This window comes from Phyllostomus discolor, chromosome 13, assembly GCF_004126475.2.
Source record: "Phyllostomus discolor isolate MPI-MPIP mPhyDis1 chromosome 13, mPhyDis1.pri.v3, whole genome shotgun sequence".
Lineage (NCBI taxonomy): Eukaryota > Metazoa > Chordata > Mammalia > Chiroptera > Phyllostomidae > Phyllostomus > Phyllostomus discolor.
The window spans coordinates 38,597,416-38,615,745 of NC_040915.2; the positions used below are offsets into that span (position 1 = coordinate 38,597,416).

An 18,330-nucleotide genomic window follows, 5' to 3' on the forward strand; every position below is an offset into this window, starting at 1 on the left:
GAGAAAGAAGAACAAAGCCGGAGACCTGACACTTCCTCCCTTCAAAGCATATTGCACAGCTTACAGTAATCAAAGCAGCGCGCCCCAGCAGAAAGACAAACACAAAGACAGTAGAACAGAGTGGCGAGCCCGGAAGTTAAACTCATGGCGTATATAGTCAGCGATGCCGAGACTACTCAGTGGGGAGGGGACGGTCGTTTCAAACAGTGCTGGGGAGACTGTGTAACGTGTGCGAAAGAATGAATTGCCCATTATCGTCTTAGAAAGCAGCTCAAAATGAATTAAAGAATTAAACGTATGGCCTGAAACTATAAAACTTTTAGCAGAAAACGGGGAAAGTTTGGTGATTTTTCTGGATATGACACTAAAAAAGCAGACAGCCAAAAAAAAAAAAAAAAAACACACACACCTGGCTGGTGTGGCTCGTAGACTGAGTGCCAGCCTGCGAACCAAAGGGTCACCAGTTCATTCCCAGTGCAGGGCACGTGCCCAGGCTGGGGCCAGGTCCCCAATGCGGGGAGTGTGAGAGGCAACCACACATTGATGTGTCTCTCCCTCTTTCTCCCTCCCTTCCCCTCTCTAAAAATAAATAAGTAAAATCTTTAAATAAAAAAAACAAGTATCAGCAAGGATGTGGAGAAATTGAAACCCTTGTGCATTTTTGGTGGGAATGTAAAATGATTCAGCCGCTGTGGAAAGTAGTATGGAGTGTCCTCAAAAATAAAAAATAAAATTACTGTATGCAGCAATCCTGCTTTAGAGTAGTTGTCGAAAAGAATTTAACACAGATCTCGAAGAGATATTTGCACTTGCGTGTTTATCGCAGCTTTATTCACAACCACCAGGACATGGAAACAGTCCGAGTGTCCAACAGTGGATGAATGAGCGAAGAAGACATAGTCTGTCCACACAGTCAGATATTATACAGCGTTCAAAAAGGAAGGGAATTCTGACATGCGCAACAACATGGATAAACGTTGAGCGCGTTATCGTTGACATGAGCCAGTCACAGGAGACACATACTGTATGATTGCACTTAGGGGACGCATCTGAAGTGGGCAAGCGTAGCAGCAGAAAGTAGCCGGGGGGGGGGGGGCATGAGGAGTTGCCAGGCAGTGGTGAGGAATTTCGGTCATGCGAGAGGCGCTCGTCCTGAAGATCTCCTGTATAACTACGCACATGGAGTTAACACTACTTCACCGTGCTCTTAAAAGTGTTTTTAAGGTGGGTTTCGTGTTAAGTGTTTTTTACCACAACTGATAAAACAGCAGCATGAGACTCCCTGCCTCTTTTCTTTCTGCCAAGACGGACTTGTAAAAGCGAGTCTCTGTTCCGAGGCACTGAAGTTTGCGTCGGTTCCCAGCAGTTTCGCCTGAGCGACGGGGTCACAAGGACCAGCTGACTGGGGGGGGGGAGGGAGCGGGTTTGAAAGAGGAGAGGGAGACAGGGCGAGGAGGAGATCCTCCGACTGGCCGTTGGGAAGAGTCTCCCTGCTCTGGTGTGGGCCGCTAAGTGGATGACGATGCTGTTCACTCAAAATGGGAACTAGAATAGAAACAAAATCCCGTTTTGGACATGTTGAGTTCCGGGTGTGGAACTGTTTGGTATGCGTATGTTTTCCAATGGCTGGCAGATGGCAGGTGCCCAGTGATTAGCTGTCCAGCAAGTGACTAGCGTCAGGGACATGGGAGGAGGGGTCAGGGCTGGAGGAGGGCTTCTCGGTCGTGAGCGAGAGGCGCTGAAAGAGCCCAGGGGCAGGCAGAGGACAGGGGCCACCGGGGACGGCAGAGGGGACGGGGCTGGGCCAGCTAGGAGTGGGAGAGCAGCTGGTGGCCTTTTCATTCGAGTCTTACCAAGTTTATAGATGAGTTTAGGGAAGTTACTTCCTTAAAAAAATGTTGAGTCCTGCTATCTGAGTTCAAAGTATGTCTTTCCATTTATTCAAGTCTTGTCACATTCCTCAGTCATGTTCTGTGTCATGGTGCGTTGTCCATTGCAGTGTGCTTCAGAACTTGAGCCTGGCCTGTGGATAATACCATGACATTCTCGACTGTCAGGGACAGTCTTCCTGTTTTGGCCCTACTGTGGAAAATAGAATGACAACTGTGCCTCATGGGAACCCGAGACAGTGACAGCAGGCTGCAGAGAGGTCCCCACCCTGTCCTTTGAAGGGGAGAGCTTACGGTGAAAGCCCTGTCCACCCTACTGTGAGCTGTGGAAACAACTGCCACTAGGTGGCGCTGACGCTCTGTGAGGAAAGGTTTCTCTTGGGCATTTTTTTAAGCTTGTGTCAGCAAAACATTGCCTTGTAAGCAGAACTGACAGAATTCTCTTAGGCTTAGCACCAAAGCAAACCACTGCGTACATTCAGATTGCAGTATCAGAGACACCAGTGTGGCCGGGCACAGGCTTTTCCCCTTCTCCTTTGCACAGAATCTCCTATGGCATCCTTTCTCCTCTCTAGGTGGCTAAGCCAACTGTTACCCCTGCAGGATTCCTAAGGTTTAAGAAGTGAGCCATGAGCTAGTTATGGCCCCTGTGAGACTAAGGGCATCAGCCTCCTCGTTGTAGTGGCTTTGCCAGTGATCTAAACTCCAGTGTAATTTCCAGGCACTTGGCACTCTGAGATGCGGTGTTAATATTCACGCATTGCTTGGAGGAGGCCGGCAGTGCCTGCAGGCATGCCTCTGAAATCCCCGAGGAATGAGACACTGTCTGACAAGAAGGGGAAAGCATCTAGGGTTCCTTGGTGTCTGGGAAGCCGCGTCAAGGCCCGCGGGGCAGCGGGGCCCTGTGTTTCCAGGTAAAGGAGCCACCAGTTTGTTCCCCGAGTGCTGCCTGGCCGAGAATTGGGTGTGTGGGGTGTGGGACTGCCGTGTTGGAGAAAAGGAGATTTGGAAGCAGTGTTTTTGGAGTATTTATTCTTAGGGTCAGAAATTACCCTTTTAAGTCTTCTGCCTTTCCAAAACCATAATTTTGCTCCATAAAGTAGATCTTTCTGGAAAGGCAGCCAGGGCCACAATGTGGAAGTTGGAGTACTCAAGAAGCAAGTGCTAAAGAGGGGAGGCCATCAAGTGGGGAGGCTTTAATGCAACTAGCTGAAGAACCCAGCTTGCTGTCTTTTCGGGGAGCCTGAGATCGTGAACGTAACTGCCCATCTCTTCCCATTGTCACGTTGTTTTTAATGTGTCTTTCCCACCCATCAGCTCTCTTCCCTACTCACCTCCTTTCCCCACCCTTTCCAGGCCCCTTCCTAGGAAGTGAAATATAACTGAAATTCACTGCGATGGGCCAGTTTTGTTGCTTTAAGAAAAACAGGCATCTGCCGCCGCCTACAGTAGCTGAATGGCTGCGTGAAGAGAATGTAAATGAGTCTGGGCCAGCTGTCAGTGCCAGGGCGTCTCCAGCTGTGACAGTGGGTGGTTGGCACCTATCAGCAGCACTGTAATTTGAGGCCCAGCCAGTCAGCTGACTCCTGTGCTGAGCACAGGCCTTGGCGTTTATCTAGACGGGAGGGAAGCTTGGTCCTCTTGTTCCCGCCATCAGGGAGGACCTTTATTCAGGAAGGAACGTGGACAAGGAGCAAACTCTGAGTAACACGAGGAGCTTTAAGTCCCCAGATGAGGGCTCATTTACTGGTCCCACGCTGTGGAATGCAAGTCCACAGAGAGGGGAGGGGCGGTCCTTCCAGAGGTGCAGCCTCTCCCTGCCTCTCTCCGGCCGAGGCGCTTCCTGCAGAGTCTGAGGTTCGGTTGAACACCTTGAGACCTCAGGCTGCAGTGATGTGCACGAGTGCCCTGCAGAGCCCGCTCCTGTTGGTCCCCAGCCGCCCCGTGAAGTGGACACTGAGTGTGCAGTCGGGTGACGGTGACCTGCGGGGCAGAGAGCCCAGAGGGCGTCCTCTCTGCCCCAGCGCAGCTCCAGAGTGGCCCCCGAACGCCGTCCTGGTGAGCCACTCTCCCACCAGGCGCTGGGCACAGCTGGCATCGTAGCAGTGAGGCTTCAGGATTTGACTCTATTTTTGTTAGTCTCCACTCCTTAAAATTCCTCATGCTAATGTATCCCCTATACTAAACAGCATAGTTCAGTAGGCCTTCTGGGTCTTTGAGAGATTTGGGCAGAAAATTCCACTTCCTTGCTTGATATCTTCACATCTCAAGCACTGTGCTCAGAGGACCTGGTTCTTTCCGTGTGTGTGTGTGTGTGTGTTTCCATGAAGAATGAAAGCAACAAAGACAAGTACTGCTTACCCCTGTTCCCACCCCGCCTTCCCAGTAAAAGTCAAATAAATACCCTGTATGCTGTTGTTTGCAGTGCTTATTTAAAAAGAGACAGCCCTGGCTGGTGTGGCTCTGTGGATTGAGTGCCGGCCTGCAGACCGAAAGGTCACCAGTTTGATTCCCAGTCGGGGCAAATGCCTGGACTGCGGGCCGGGTCCCCAGTTGGGGGCATGCGAGAGGCTACTAATCAGTGTTTCTCCCTCACACTGATGTCTCTTTCCCTCTCTTCCTCTTTTCTGCTCTCTCTAAAAATAAATAAATAACATCTTTAAGAATTAAAAAAAAATAAAAAAGAGGTAAACATGTACCCAAAATAGGGAAGGGAAATTGTACACATGTTAAACTAGAATGCCAATCTGGATAAAACATTTATTTTTGTTTCCATTCAGTCCCACAGAAATGGTTTTTATTCCTCTTTATCGCTTGATCCGGACATTGAGTGGTGGAGACAACTCCCTCCCCTTCCTGGCCTGCCTTCGAAGAGGCTAGGGGACTGGTGCGTGGGCAGGGGCAGGGGCAGTGTGCTGGCCCTCCCTGAGGGCTGGCGCAGCCCTCAGGTTCCTGCCCTTGAAACTGCCGGAGGTTGACTGCTGACTCTCCGGCAGGCTGAGCTGTCGACGTGAGCTCTGCTTCCCTGACCCCCAGGACACGGGCGCGCCTCTGCCTTGCGCCCAGAGAACGTGCTGTGCTGCTTTTCTCCCCCAGTGAAGAAAAGATGGTTAAAATATTGCCACCTTCCCAGACACAAATCACAGAATTTCCTGTTCAGTTAGAATAAAGAGGCTTCGAGTTTCTCCTCTGTCAGTGATGCTTGGGAAAAGTCCGTGTGCTGGTCTTGATCAGTGAGGTCTCTGTTTTGCAAGCTCTTTGGAAGGCAGTGCGGGAGAAGTGTCTGTTGATGTGCTGCTCTGGGTCCACTGCCGAGCCGCAACATCGGAGAATTTGTGGGTCCCACTTACATTGCAGCCGAGAAGACAGTCTTGTCCAGTGGTGTTAAGATTTGACATTAGACCTTCTCACGCTTTAATTCCAGCCCTTGCACTTCTTGGCTTCACGAGCTAGGGTAAATGTGTCATCTTCTTGAGCCCCTGAGCCGCAGTTTATTTTCTGTCTGTAAAATGAGGACAGTTGTATCTCCATCCTAGAGCTTTGGCGGAAAGTCAACGGCACGTCAGTTGCACCCCAGGAAAGCTGGGGTGGGTGGGGGCTGAGGGCATGAGGTGGGTAAAGCGCCGGCTCCAGCACCCGGCACGCCCTCATCGGGACCGAGGGAGGCAGAGCCCGATGCCGACATGCGTGCAGTTGCGGCGCCGGCCCGGGTGAGGAGAGGCGTTTCTGGAAAGGAGAAGCTTCTCCCAGGTTTCTGAACTCCACTGCCTTTAGAGCCTGCTGCCCCTGAAGTGGGCAGATGGGGGACCAAAAGGTGGCTCTTTAGTTACTGTAGCTTTTCAGATCGTGTGCATCCCTGCGCTGTGTAAGGACAGGGACGCGTTCTGAAGAACGCGTCTTCAGGCGGTGTCGTCGTGCAGACACCGTGGTGCGCATTTCCACACACCGGGACGTGAAATCGACAGGACGTTAAATCGAGGGCAAGAGAGTAGGTGCCATCCAGGGGCACCACGGCACAGGCTGTGGAGAGCTGCTGCTGGCGTACCGTGGCGTACAGTTTCACAGCAAACTGTGTGTGTGTGTGTGTGTGTGTGTGTGTGTGTAGAAAGTGTACTCCAAAACAACTGTAAAAAAGTATGATACCATAAATACAGAAACCAGTAACAGTCCCTTGTTGCTGAGTATGTGCTGTGCATGACTGAGTGTGCTGACCTTTTATTTAACTGGCAGTGCACTAGGTTGTTTACACCAGCAAAACCACAGATGTGCAAGTGATGCGTTGCCCTGTGACGTTGCAATGGCTTGGACATCACTAGACAATAGGAATTTTCCAGCTCCGTTACACTCTTAGCGTACCACTGTCGTATATTTGGTTGGAGATCAAAACGTTATGTCATGCATGACTGTGCTCAAAATATCTCATTTCTTACCAGCATGCTACAATGTAAAGGGGATAGGTTTTCTGAAGCTAAATTTTTTTGCTAACCAGTACGTGCTGTAAGAAATAATTGCGCTTTCTTTTTTAAAGAATTTATTTTTAGAGAGAGGGAAAGGGAGGGAGATAGGGAGGGAAACATCGATCAGTTTGCTTCTTGTATGCACCTTGACTGAGGACCGAACCCGCAACCCAGGCATGTGCCCTGACGGGGAATAGAGCCGGTGACCTTCCTCTTGGTGAGACGGTGCCCAGCCAGCTGAGCCACACCGGTTAGGGCATCGGGCTCACTCTCGCCCACACTGTTGGAGTGCGGAGACGGGCCCCGTGCTGCCCTGCGGAGAGCCGTGTCCTAAAGAACGCTGCTGGTGGGTTTGCCCTGCCCGGTCTCAGCTGCCCGGTTCGCAACACTTCTGCATCCCCTCCTCTGGGGATTCTGTCGATTTTTTTTATCCCTATCCAAAAGGATTTGTAACTCAAGGAATGACGTGCAAGGAGATGAATGTAGGAAGGGCCTAGAATCAAAGCTGATAGTGCATGTTGTTGGAAAACTCAGAATCAGTTGCAGGATGAAGATTAAAAACCCATGGTTTGTGTCAGTGACTCATTGGTGATGTGTTCTGTCTTCCTGGAAGGACACTGACCTTTGAGTCCTGACCACCCCACCCACCTCCAGAGCAGCAGGCAGGCCCGGAGGTGGGGGCTTTCGGCTCCCGCTGGCCTTGTGAAAGGGCACGCCGCCTTGTCTCTCTCTCATTGTTTTGGTCTCCACCATAGAGAACGGGTTTGTATGGGCCCTTCACTCGAGTCGAGCCTGACCCCGTTCCATGGTTTCTGTGGCCGCCGTTTATCAATCTCATCACAGTCTGGCCCCATTCACAGACCATACAGAATCGCAAGCTGCTGAGTGCCTCTGCCTCTGGAAACCACACGTCGCTTGTTTAGCGCCTCTATGTGCTTCGCTAAAGTGACTTAGTGGCACGTGTCTGTGCTTGTGGCCTCATCACAGGAGAGGTGCATTTCGATTCAAGGTCTTCAGAAATCTCACTCCCCGGGAATTGATATCTACAAAATGTCTTTTTATAGAGTCATGTGCTTCCTTTTTGTCTTTACACTAATTGTGTGTTACCTGGTGTCAGCATCTTAATTTGTGTTAGTGGTTCTCATTGCGGTGTCCTTGAGGAAGGCGTGTGTGCGCGCACGTGTGTGGGAGTGCAGAGCAGTAGTGCCCCTGTTTGCATTCTGGGCACAGAGCGCTGCAGGGCTTCCAGCCTTCCAGGTAGAAGAGATTGTTGCTATGGTGATAACACAAGCATAAGAACGCCCTGTATCCCGGGGGTGCCTGTGTCAAGGAGGAGGAATGTGGGTGAGGGAAGCTGTAGCAAGAGGAGTGTTGGGAGAGCGTGGGGCAGAATCAGAGTGAAGCCTGCGCCCGTGCTGCCGCTGTGGGGAACTGCTCGGGCTGACTGCGGAATTCAAGGTCACTTTCCGACTGTGGTGGTGGCTGAGAAATGTAAATAGCCTTTTACTCCTTAGTGTTGTCACCCCCCCCACACACAGTGTACAGAGGATGAGAAGGGCTTCTGTCACCTTTCTAGTCCCCAGAAGTCACGTAACCTTCTCCCAGACCGTGGTTAGAAAAGCGTGTGTCTGTCCGTGGTCAGCGTACCATTCTGAGTGGGATCAACCACCCAGACCCACTGTCCTTCGTGTAACTGGCCAAGGAGCCAGCCCTGACAATTCTTTCGAAACTAAACGGCAGTGTGTGCTCTCTGTCTGCACCATGTGCTCATGTCCTTGAGAAGGCAGACTCGGAATCGCCGCAGTAGCTCAGAAGAGCAGCTCGGAGGAACTGAGGTCCAGTCCTCCAGGGCCGGGGTGAGGGCACAGCCCAGAGCTAGTGTGCTGTTCCGCCAGGAGGTCGGAGCGCACTTGGGCAGGGCTCCCGGAGGCGGGCGTTTCACCTCGTGATTAAAGCTGAGGGAAGTCGGGGTGCCTGCCACCGGAGCTCTTAGCAGGCGTTAGGGGCTGTCTACTCCCGGTCTGCTCCGAGTCACACAGCTCGCAGGTGACGTCAGGAGCCACATCCCGGGCTTCCTTACTCACTGTTACTTTTGTGTTTTCAGGTGTGGTTTGGTACGGTGGGTGTGTGATCCAGGGTTTGCCTCAAACCTATACTGGAGGAAAGCGGATAGGACAGATAGGGCCTAGATAAGCTAAGATGGGCCATGAGTTGATAATTATTAAGAAGAAGTGACAGGTATGTGTGACTTATATTATCTACTTTTGTATATATTTAAATTTTTTGCAATAAAAAGTTAATTGAAAAAAACACCAACTAAAGAAACCTAGGTCTGTTTGACAGTCTAATCCGTGCTGTCACCTACGTGGCTTTGCTGCCTTGAGGCACCTCACTCTCGGGACCTGGACTGGCCCTTACTCGGATGTGTCGTGTATTCTGTGGCACGGTCACTGTGTTCAGGCATGAGGGAGAGTTGTAACCCAGCAGGAGAGTGTTGGCAGCTTCCGTGGGAAGATCAGGGGGCTAGTCGTCCTGGAGGAGGGGAGGCTTTGGGGGCAGTTTCTCTGTTTGTGCAAGCTCTTCCACAGAAGTGGGGATGACCTGATGTCTTTCAGCCCTTCTGAGAAAGCAGACTGCAGCCCCCCATATGGAGTCCGGGGTGGCTCCTAGCCCGCGGTACACCCAGGGACCTGGACTCCGGCGGCTCGGGGTCCTGCTCGGGGCGTTCCCCGAATCTGCAGGCTCCTCACGACTTCTCGCACATGGCCCCGAAGAGAGGCCGGATGACCTTTCCCTGTCCTTCCGGTCCAGAGCCTGAGACTCCTGGAAGGCTGAGGGTTTCAAACCAGCACTGGCATTTGGTTTTCAAAGAGAAATAAGCTCAGGGAATTTCTCAGATCAAATCCCTGTAGCCTCATAAAAGCATTTTTCGGTTCTATTTCCCATCAGAAGTTCGTATGAAAAGCATTTAAGTTTCAAAAGCTCCCTGCGTCTGAGAAGCTGATCCAGATTCTAGTCCAAAAAGAGTGAGATTACAATTTTTTCTTCTCTTGCCTTTAACTACAGTTTGTCCTTTTGCCTTCCTCTCTCTCCTGCCAGATTTTGCAGCTAAAAACACCTCCTGTGGCTGCTGCTTGTGTTACCACAATCGTCTTAGCTCCAGGGCCCCCTGGCTCTCCCCATCAGACCTCCCTTTCTCCTCGGGGCCGGTGCCCACTCTCAGCTCAGCTCACCTCTCCCCGCAGGGACTCTTCTCCAGACCGGCCGCCGTGGCCCTGGCTCTGCCTGCCGTGCGGGTCCTTCCCTCTCTTCCCCTCTGCTTCTCTCTGGACTCACTTTTTCCTGAAAACCTTGGCGTGGCCATCACGGGGGGTGGGGGGGAGAAGCTGGGGAAGGTCTCGCCCCTCAGCCTCCCTGACATTTCCTCCTCTTTGAGCACACTCGCTAGCGCTCCCTCAGCACAGGCTTGTGCCAAGACAGGCAGGACCCTGCTGCTTCGGAGGGAATCTGGTCATTCACTCGGCAGCTGTTCGGCCAGCACCGTGCCTGCAGGGCTGACTGCAGAGGGGCGGCCACAGCCCTGCCTAAGGTCTGGGCAGAGGAGGCCAGCTCAGACCCGGGCGACGAAGGAGTGCGATCATGACGGAGACGGCTGCAGGCGGTCAGAAGGCACCGCCGGGAAGTACTTTGTGAGTGGACCGGTCTCGGCCTGACTGTGCCCTGACAGGACCCACAGTGGGCGGGGACAGGGACAGCACTCCTGGGCCGCGGAGTGACTCGAGCGAGGCAGTGGGAAGAGTCAGCTGGTGGACAAGGACAACAGGCCCGGTGGAAGGAGGACTCAGAAGATGACAGACCCCAGGTGGGAGAAGGCTTTGCAGCGCAGAGCGAAGAGGGTGGTGGGTTTGACGCTGGGACCATGTGGTCAGAGTGTTGTTGGGGGGGGGGGGGGGCCTTGCAGAGCCGTGAAGGAGGGAGTAGGGTTTGGGGAGAGAGGAGACACAGGACTCGGGGGAGCTGGCACCTCCCGTCAGTTTAGCTGTGAGGGGTCACTATTAGTAACCAGGTGCCCCCAGACCCGGGAGCCCAAGCACTCCAGGAGTCCTTGGGTGACAACACCCCCGGCCCCGGGCTCGCCGGCGCAGCGGGCAGGTCCTTGCTGCGGTTCTCTCCCTTCCCCAGAAGGCCTCCCTGGGGCTGGGTCGGCCCGAGGAGACGTGGGTCTCCCGAGGGCTGGCGAGGGGCTGCAGGGGAGGGGCAGCCTGTCTGCGTGCGTGGACAGTAGGCACAGTGCGGGCGCGAGTCCAGGGGGCCGCCCCGCACTGCACCTCCTCCCCGTGGCGGCCGTCCCTGGCGCACCGCCCATGGGAAGTGACTGGCATGTTGGAGGGAGCGCGTTGCGGCTGCAGAAAGACAGGAGACCGGGCCCTCGTTCTTCAGCTGCTGCTTCGCGGCAGCCCCGTGGCTGGCCTGCGTCTTAGTCCTCGGTGCCTTAAGTGTGGAAGAAGTCATGCAGCCACCCCAGGTTTCCCCCCACCCATTTAAAAGACTTGTTTTCCAGCTGAAAGCATGCTGGATAAGCTTAATTTCTCTCACTCAGATAAGCTTAATTTCTCTAACTCTGATGTGCGTACAGATAATTGCCTAATTCTCCTTTTGCAACATGTTTTCCCAGCTGCTGCAAGGCCTGCTTTTTTTCCCCCGTGGGCCTCCTGACAGAAACGCAAACAGTTTAAGGCACCGTGGCACCAACTGCTGTTTGTTACGCAGGGGCTTGATGTTGGCCTGTTTTCCTGAGGAGTGCATTTAGCTCGAGTTGGGGGCCACTTCCTGTCCCCGTGGGTGGGACAGGAGACAGGGTTGGGGTTGGGGCGGGGCTGGGCCAGCCGCAGCAAAAGCCGCAGCCCCTGTCAGACTGAGCTCCCCCCCCCTCCTCCGCCCAGCGCCCGTCCGGTGACCTCGTGGTGCAGGGAGAGGAATTCGGCCTGCGGATGCCGTCGGACAGAGCCTCGGGTTCTGGCCGCCTCTGCTTCGCTCTTTCAGCAGGACACAGGTCGCCTCTTTAGACCTCGTTCTGTAAAACGTGCACTTCACAAAACAAGGATGTCCGTTTGTTGCTCACAAACAGCCAGATCCCTTCACAGGCAGGGCCGGAGAGGGCGGCCTCTGGGAGCAGTTTGGCGGGGATTTCTTCCCCTTGCGGCGTGCCTGGCGTGCACTGTCCACCCAGGGGTGGCTGAGGGGAGAACACTGCCCTCTCACTGCCAAAACCACAACAAATGACAACTTTCCGTTCTGTCATCTCTCAGCTGCACTGCTGGGCTTGCAATTCATTTTTCTACCATAAAAGGGCAACGGAGCCGTGCAGAGCTGCCGTGCCTCCACTGCGGGGAGAGAGCAGGAGAGAGGGCCGGGCGGTGCGCCTGCAGGCACAGCCGCGCTCTCACGGCGCGGCGGGGGCCGGGCCGCGGTGGCGTGGGCAGCTCACACACTCCGCTGTGGCACTTGAGGGTGTCATTTGCACCCTGTTAGGAGAAATGGCACGAACTGCTCGGTGGTTCTAGGTTTGGGCATTCGGTGCTCTCCATGCGGAGCGGCAGGCGCGGGCTCACGGGGGTCCTGGAGACCAGAGGGCCCAGGCGCCTGCACTGGCCAGGGGAAGAGAGGCTCAGAGCCAGGTTCAGGCAGCTTCAGGGGACCTCCAGGCGTCCGCCTTCCGGTTGTATGTGGACTCGGGCTCAGGCGCAGCTGTCTGAGCTGCCTGTTCCCGGTCATGGACTTGGACTCAGTTAACGGTGAGTCCCAGAAACCTGGCCAGTGGAAGTACAGTTTTCAGTTGTGGGTTTGGTGGGTTTGTGTGTCAGTCAGCCAGCGTTTTTCAGAAAGTACCTCCAAGTGTGGCCAAAGTAGGTTGATAATAATAATAATACAGTAATTAATAAGTAATACAAGAATACTGTTTCATGTACTCACAACTGTAAACCTACTTTTGCCCACCCCTGTATTCCTTATAGTGATACATGTAGAATTCGTGGGTCCTTTAGGTCAGGGGTCCCCAACCCCCTGGCTGCGGGCCAGTGCGGGTCCCAGTCTGGGTCCCCGTCTGCGTGTTAGGAACCAGGGTGAGCAGAGCTCCCCTGAGCTCCACCGCTGTCACCCCACCCCCACCCCCACCCCTGTCTTCCACGAAACCAGTCCCTGGTGCCAAAACCATTGGGGACTGCTGCTTTAGGTGACTGTAAATAAATGTTTAAAATTAGTACAGGAGCAAGTAGAAAGCAAACGTTTAGCTCTTTCGACGACACTTAGAGCACTTCGGAGACAGAACGCCTGCCCCGTGCAGCCTGACCAAGGGCTGGTGCCCCCCCCACTCAGCACAGGCGGGGCGGAGCATGTCGTTTCCACCGGGGCTCCTTGACCCCCCGGGCGGGCCTCTGCTCGGGCTCACTGTCTCCGGGGGACCTGCTGCGCCCTGGAGAGAGCAGCACCGCAGACTCGGCCAACAGTGTTGCCCGCCCCGTCCTGCCCGGCTCCCCGGAAGCTCTTCCCGAGCCGCAGAACTGAGCTCGGCTGTTGAGACCCACCTCGGTTCCGACCGCACGTCTGCCCTTACAGTGGGCGCTGGGGTCCGGCCACGCACGTTCCTGAGGGACTAGAAACCGTGTCCAAGAATCTTGCTGATTTGGAATGTTGGGAGGAAAGCAAGGATTTTTAAGGTTAAATTTTATTACCCAGATAGTGCTGGCGGTCAGAATAGATTCTGAGCTCATTGGCTCAGAACCAGAAGTTAGCTCAGAAGTCATTCCTGAAAGAGAGTGTCACTTGAGCAGCAGTGGTGGAAACCACCGCGGCAGGAAGGGCTCAGCGCTGCATTCCAAGGCCTGTCGGAACTGCCAGACCGGTGAAAACCTTTCCTTCCAGCCAGGAGAGCAGCTGAGTAGGCAGTCATCAGATGGAAGGTGTGCACAGTTCTGTTTTAGCATGACGCTCCTAAGTTCTTTTTTTTTTTTCCTTAGTAGCGTAAGAGTGAATAACTGACTGGTCTACCGAAGAGCCCACTGGTGTGTTTTCCCCGGCACTCGTTAGGGCCTTCGCTGCCCTGGAGTCAACAGAACGCGCCCGAAAAGTGTCGTCTCCGCCCCGCACTCCACGCACTCTCTGCTTGTGGGGCCCTGCACAGTGCTTCTTGTCGGCAGCAGCAAGGGGCTTTCGTCTTATAGAACAGTCATTAATTCTTGTTCAGTGTAATTTTTACAAGGCCAGCTTCTCAAGCAAATAGCATTTCCTTCTTGGACAGAATCTCTCTCCATCACTGTCTGCGCATGCCCGGGCGTTGTGGCCATGTGGTGACCAGCTTAGAGACATCAGCCTGCTTGCTTCCTAATTTGGTCACAGTATACTTCAGGCAGCCTAGCCTAACTTAGAAAACACAAACACAGGGAGTGACTTCGGTACAGCAGAAGGGAATTTCCTCTTATCAAAAGGCCTACAGTTCGCCTCTTGCTTCCTCTAAAAAGAGGAAGTGGCACTTTGGGAGCTTAGCACTCAGTCGCCCTGCATTCCCTCTTTGAGCCTGCTTCTTCCCACCAGCCTCTTCCCAGCCGCCTCCTGCTCTCATCTTTCCCACCCTTCCTAATGCCTCTCCACATTGAGGGTTTATTCTTAGGGAATTTTAAGGACCGTGTGTTCATCAACGGGGAACAGATTAAGTACATTTTGGTACATCCACACAATGGCATGCACCCAGGGTCAGCAAACATTTTCTGTAACGGGTAAGGTGTGGTACGTATTTTAGGCTTTTCAGACCGTACAGCCTGTGCTGCAGCTCCTCGGCTGTCTGCGTAGCTCTCCAGTAACGGTAGACAATAGAGAACAAATGAACGTGGCTGGGATCCATGAAGATGGTATTTACAAAAACTGGCAACAGGCCAGGTTTGGGCAGTAAGCCGCAGTGTGCCAACCCTTGGCGTACACCACAGTGTTAAAGAGAATGACGTGCATCCAGTTGTGCCAGCGTGGAGCTGTTTCCAAAATGTATCGAGTGAAAGAAAGCGAGCTGCAGAACAGTGGGGATAGTGTGCTGCTATTTGGGCCTCCAATGGGAGGAGGAGGAGCTGTGTGCTGGCTTGTACATAAAATCTGTGTGGAAGGGTAGATAAGAAATTGGCCACAGGGAATTGCTGTGGGGGAGGCTCCCTTGGGAGGGGTGTTACTTTTTTAATTTAAAAAAAAATTGCACCCATTTTCATCAGCCCAGTCATCTGACTTTTAAAGCAAAAGGATTTTATTTCATTAAGGGAACTTGAAAAGAAAGGAATATGATTTCTCAAGTATGCCTGCGTCGTTTCCAGCCCGCAGCCATTTCTCCCGGGTCCCTGGGGGCCCGACTTGGCCGCCCTCCGGGGGAAGGCCCCGCCTCAGGTGGCGGGGAGGCGATGGGTTTGGTGGCAATAGGGAGAGCTGGAACTCCCTGGCCTGCCTTTCCTCTGCGGGCCTTTGGGCAGGAGCCCCGCCCGCAGCACACACTCCAGAGCTGTGTGGTGTGCAGCCAGGGGAAGAACCCTGGCCTGGAAGCCGGGGCCCCACGGGGATAAACACAGCTCTCAGTCATTGTGGTTCGGGCCGGCTTCCAGCTGCTTCCTTTTCCCACAGAGACTGTTTCTGACTAACGAGTGAGGATGGGCCCTGATTCACCCAGGCGTCGCGGTGACCGGCTTTAAACATGTCTCTTCGGGTCGTGAAACCAGCCGATAGAGTTGTCCCTGCTATGCAGAGCAGTTCACGTTTGGTGTGTGAAGAACAAGTGAAAGGCTTAGTAGCGAACCCTTCTGTCTGCTCAGGTGGTGGTGTGGGTGGGAATAGCTCAGGAGTCACGGGTGGCCGCCGGCCTTGCTGCGAAGCCCCCTCCCTGGCCCGCAAGCAAATATTTTTCAAACAGCCATGCGATCCTCTTCTGGGCATGGTTTGCAGGCGTGCTTGCTGTCACTGCACAAAGCTCTGGGCGGGAAAGTCGGATAGTGCACCTTTTGGAACCCCCCCTTGGAGAGACCCTAGGGTGGGGGTTGTGGAGATGCAGGTCTCTCCCACGAAAGGGTGGGCTGGTCGCAAACCCGGGGTCCATTCTGCATCGCTCATCTTGACTTCCCTGTAAAGGAATTAAGTGGGAAGTTACCAGTGGTGCTGAACAAACAGGCATTGCCTTTTATAAGTCGGGTCCTTTAAAACATTGAAAATACAGCCTGGCCAGTACAGCTCAGTTGGTTGGGCATTGTCCCGCAAACCAAAGGGTCACGAGTTCGATTCCCAGTCAGAGCACACCCCTGGGTTGCAGGTTTGATCCCAGAGCGGCCTGTTGATGTTTCTCTCAAACACTGATGTTTTTCTTTCTCCCTCCCTTCCCCTCTCTCTCGCATAGAAAGTAAAAATAATAATAATAATAATAATAATAATAAAGCATTGAAAATATGTTTGAAAGATACAAGTATGGTTTCCTCGGACCTCCATTTCGTACACTAGTGACTCCCCAGTGCCGGAGACTTAGTGCTGACACACTCGAGGCGTGTGTCCGCTGCAGGAGAGGGGAGCCCGCCCGCTTGAGCAGGGGCAGTGCGGAGTTGTGTTTCACACGCACTTATTGCCCCCAAGGGAAGTGGAGTGCTTTAAAAAGTGGATTTAAGACCACTCTCTCTTGCTTTCTCTCCCTCTTTCCCTCACACATACACACCCCCTCCATAGCCCTCTCCATTACTGCTTTTAACCTTGAAACCTCTGTTGTACACTTAGGCATTCATCCTGTTCCCGCTCTTGAATTATTAATGGGCCTGGAGCAACCCAGCCAGAACACTGACATTACTAATTACTGCTTATAACTGAGAAGTAAGGGGCGGGGAGTGAAGTGGGTCAGGAGACAGCGTCATAACAATGAGATACTGCTGCCGGGCAGATTGCTTGGTGTCTGTGCTCTGTTGTTCGGTGTGGAGGTGGGTGTGGAGGTGGGCCTTCGCCAGAGACCCGCCCAGTGGAGCCCCAGCCGGCAGGAGGGGAGTTCTGCTTCCTGTCGGTCACCCCACGTCCAAGTCTGTGCACAGGGTTGGAGAAGGGGATCCATTTCTGTCGGAAGTTACAAACATTGAGAACTAACTATCCTGGCAGAACATGCCCGCTGAAAACCCAGCCTCGGCACCGGTCACATGGGCCGAAAGGAGCCTGCAGGGGGAGTGCCGGGGCTGCATCCGGCCGGCGGTGTGCCGGGACCTGCCCTTCTCCTCCAGGCCTGAGTCTGTTCCTTAAGTCTCCTTAAGTCCCAGCTTCCTGGCAAGCACGTACGTATGTGCAGGACATGGGCTGACATGCCAGCAAGAGCTGGTGTGACGGTTTCCGTGAGAGGTGCGGGCAGGACTTCCTTTCACAGCCTAAGTAGCGTGTGCTTCAGGGAGGGAATTTCATTCTGCCGCAGCCATTGCTAAACCTCAGGCTTTGATGTTACTTGGGGAACCTTAGCAAAGACCCTCCCAGCTTCTGAGCAACGCTGGCTACATCTTCTGGAGGACAGGCAGGAGAGAGGGAATTCAGAGATTGGAGCAAAATCAAATACAGCTGAGCTCCGCACACGTGGGTTACCTGCCCCCTTAAATGCCACTGCCTTGAACTCTGAATATCTGAGTTATCGTGTTCATGTTCACTGTCCCGGAATTACAACTTGGAAACCAGATTTCTTATGCTTTGGAACTTCACTTGTGGAAAGTCCTGGAGAAGAGGAAACTACTTTGAAACAATATTTTTTTAATTGTTGAAAAGTAGGAAAGACCATTTTCGAGCAAACAAAGCTTCGATGCTTCTTGAAAGAGGCTTTGTGAAAGCGAAGGGTTATTGATCACTTAACAGCAGAGCCCAGAGGGTTTGGGCCTCCAGGTGCCCTGTCTCAACACTCTCTGCTTTCTCTTTTCTCTTGCTTGCTTTCTTAACGCTACAGATGTGGCCGCCACTGGGAGGGTGTCGGGGTGAGTCATGGCTCTCAAAACTGAAAGCAGGTCCTGTCAGCTTTCCCTGGTCTCAGACACCAGCAAGACACCGCAGGCCGCTGTGTGGGCAGAGCAGGCAGTCTGTGAGGGGGGCACCGAGCGTCGCGGGGCCCAGGGCCCCCTCCCTCACCCGGCTGTGAGCTCTGCCAGTGTGCGCACGCGTGCTGGCGGGGGCCGCGTGCTGGGAGGTGCTGGGACTCGCTGCCCTGCAGTCTTGACTTCCGGTTCTTCCACGGCAGAATCTTGTTACCCCACGGTTCTCAGATCCACTTGAGGGAAAAGGGTTATTTCCTTTATTCATTTCTGTGAACTTTTTTTTTCTGTTCCGTCACTCTTGTTAATATTTGAGTTCAGAGTCTCTTAAGTTTTACTTTAAAAAGCTCAGCGATCTACATAATGTTAGCTGGTATCATTTAAGAGCTCTATCATATTTTATGGAAAACGGCTTTTATTGATAAGACAGCAAAATACATAAATTGAGAATTGCCCAGTGCTAGAAAAAGTCACCAACAAAATTTCACATAGCCCATTCCAGAAAAAATTAGACCTATAGGTGCTGATCAGAAACTGTACCCGAGACGATGCACTGTCTACTGAAGAAAGCAAGGTACAATGGGCGCGGTGTGGGCTTTTGGCTCCTTGAGTGTAAATATACAAAGTTTCTCTGTTAGCCCTGGCCAGGGTGGCTCAGTTTGTTGGAGCATCGTCCCGTAACCAAGGGGTTGTGGGTTTGATTCCCAGTCAGGGCACATAACCTAGATCGTAGGTTCAGTTCTTAGTCTGTGAGTGCAAAAAAGAGACAGCCAATCAATGCTTCTCTCTCACATCACTGTTTCTTTTTCTCTCTCCTTTCCTGTCTCTCTAAAAAAGATTTCTCTGTTAAATATGTATATTCTTCTGGATGAAACAAACTGCAAAAGGGAGGCTTGAAATGAGAAGGGAGCTTTCATTCTTTATATCTTT

General features: G+C 53.1%; 1 protein-coding gene across 2 annotated transcripts in view; it reads left to right on the forward strand.

Moving 5' to 3' along the window:
* The window catches only part of RNF216 (ring finger protein 216), a 104,626-nt gene that overhangs the window by 41,672 nt on the left and 44,624 nt on the right, over positions 1-18,330 (forward strand). The window lies entirely within an intron of this gene.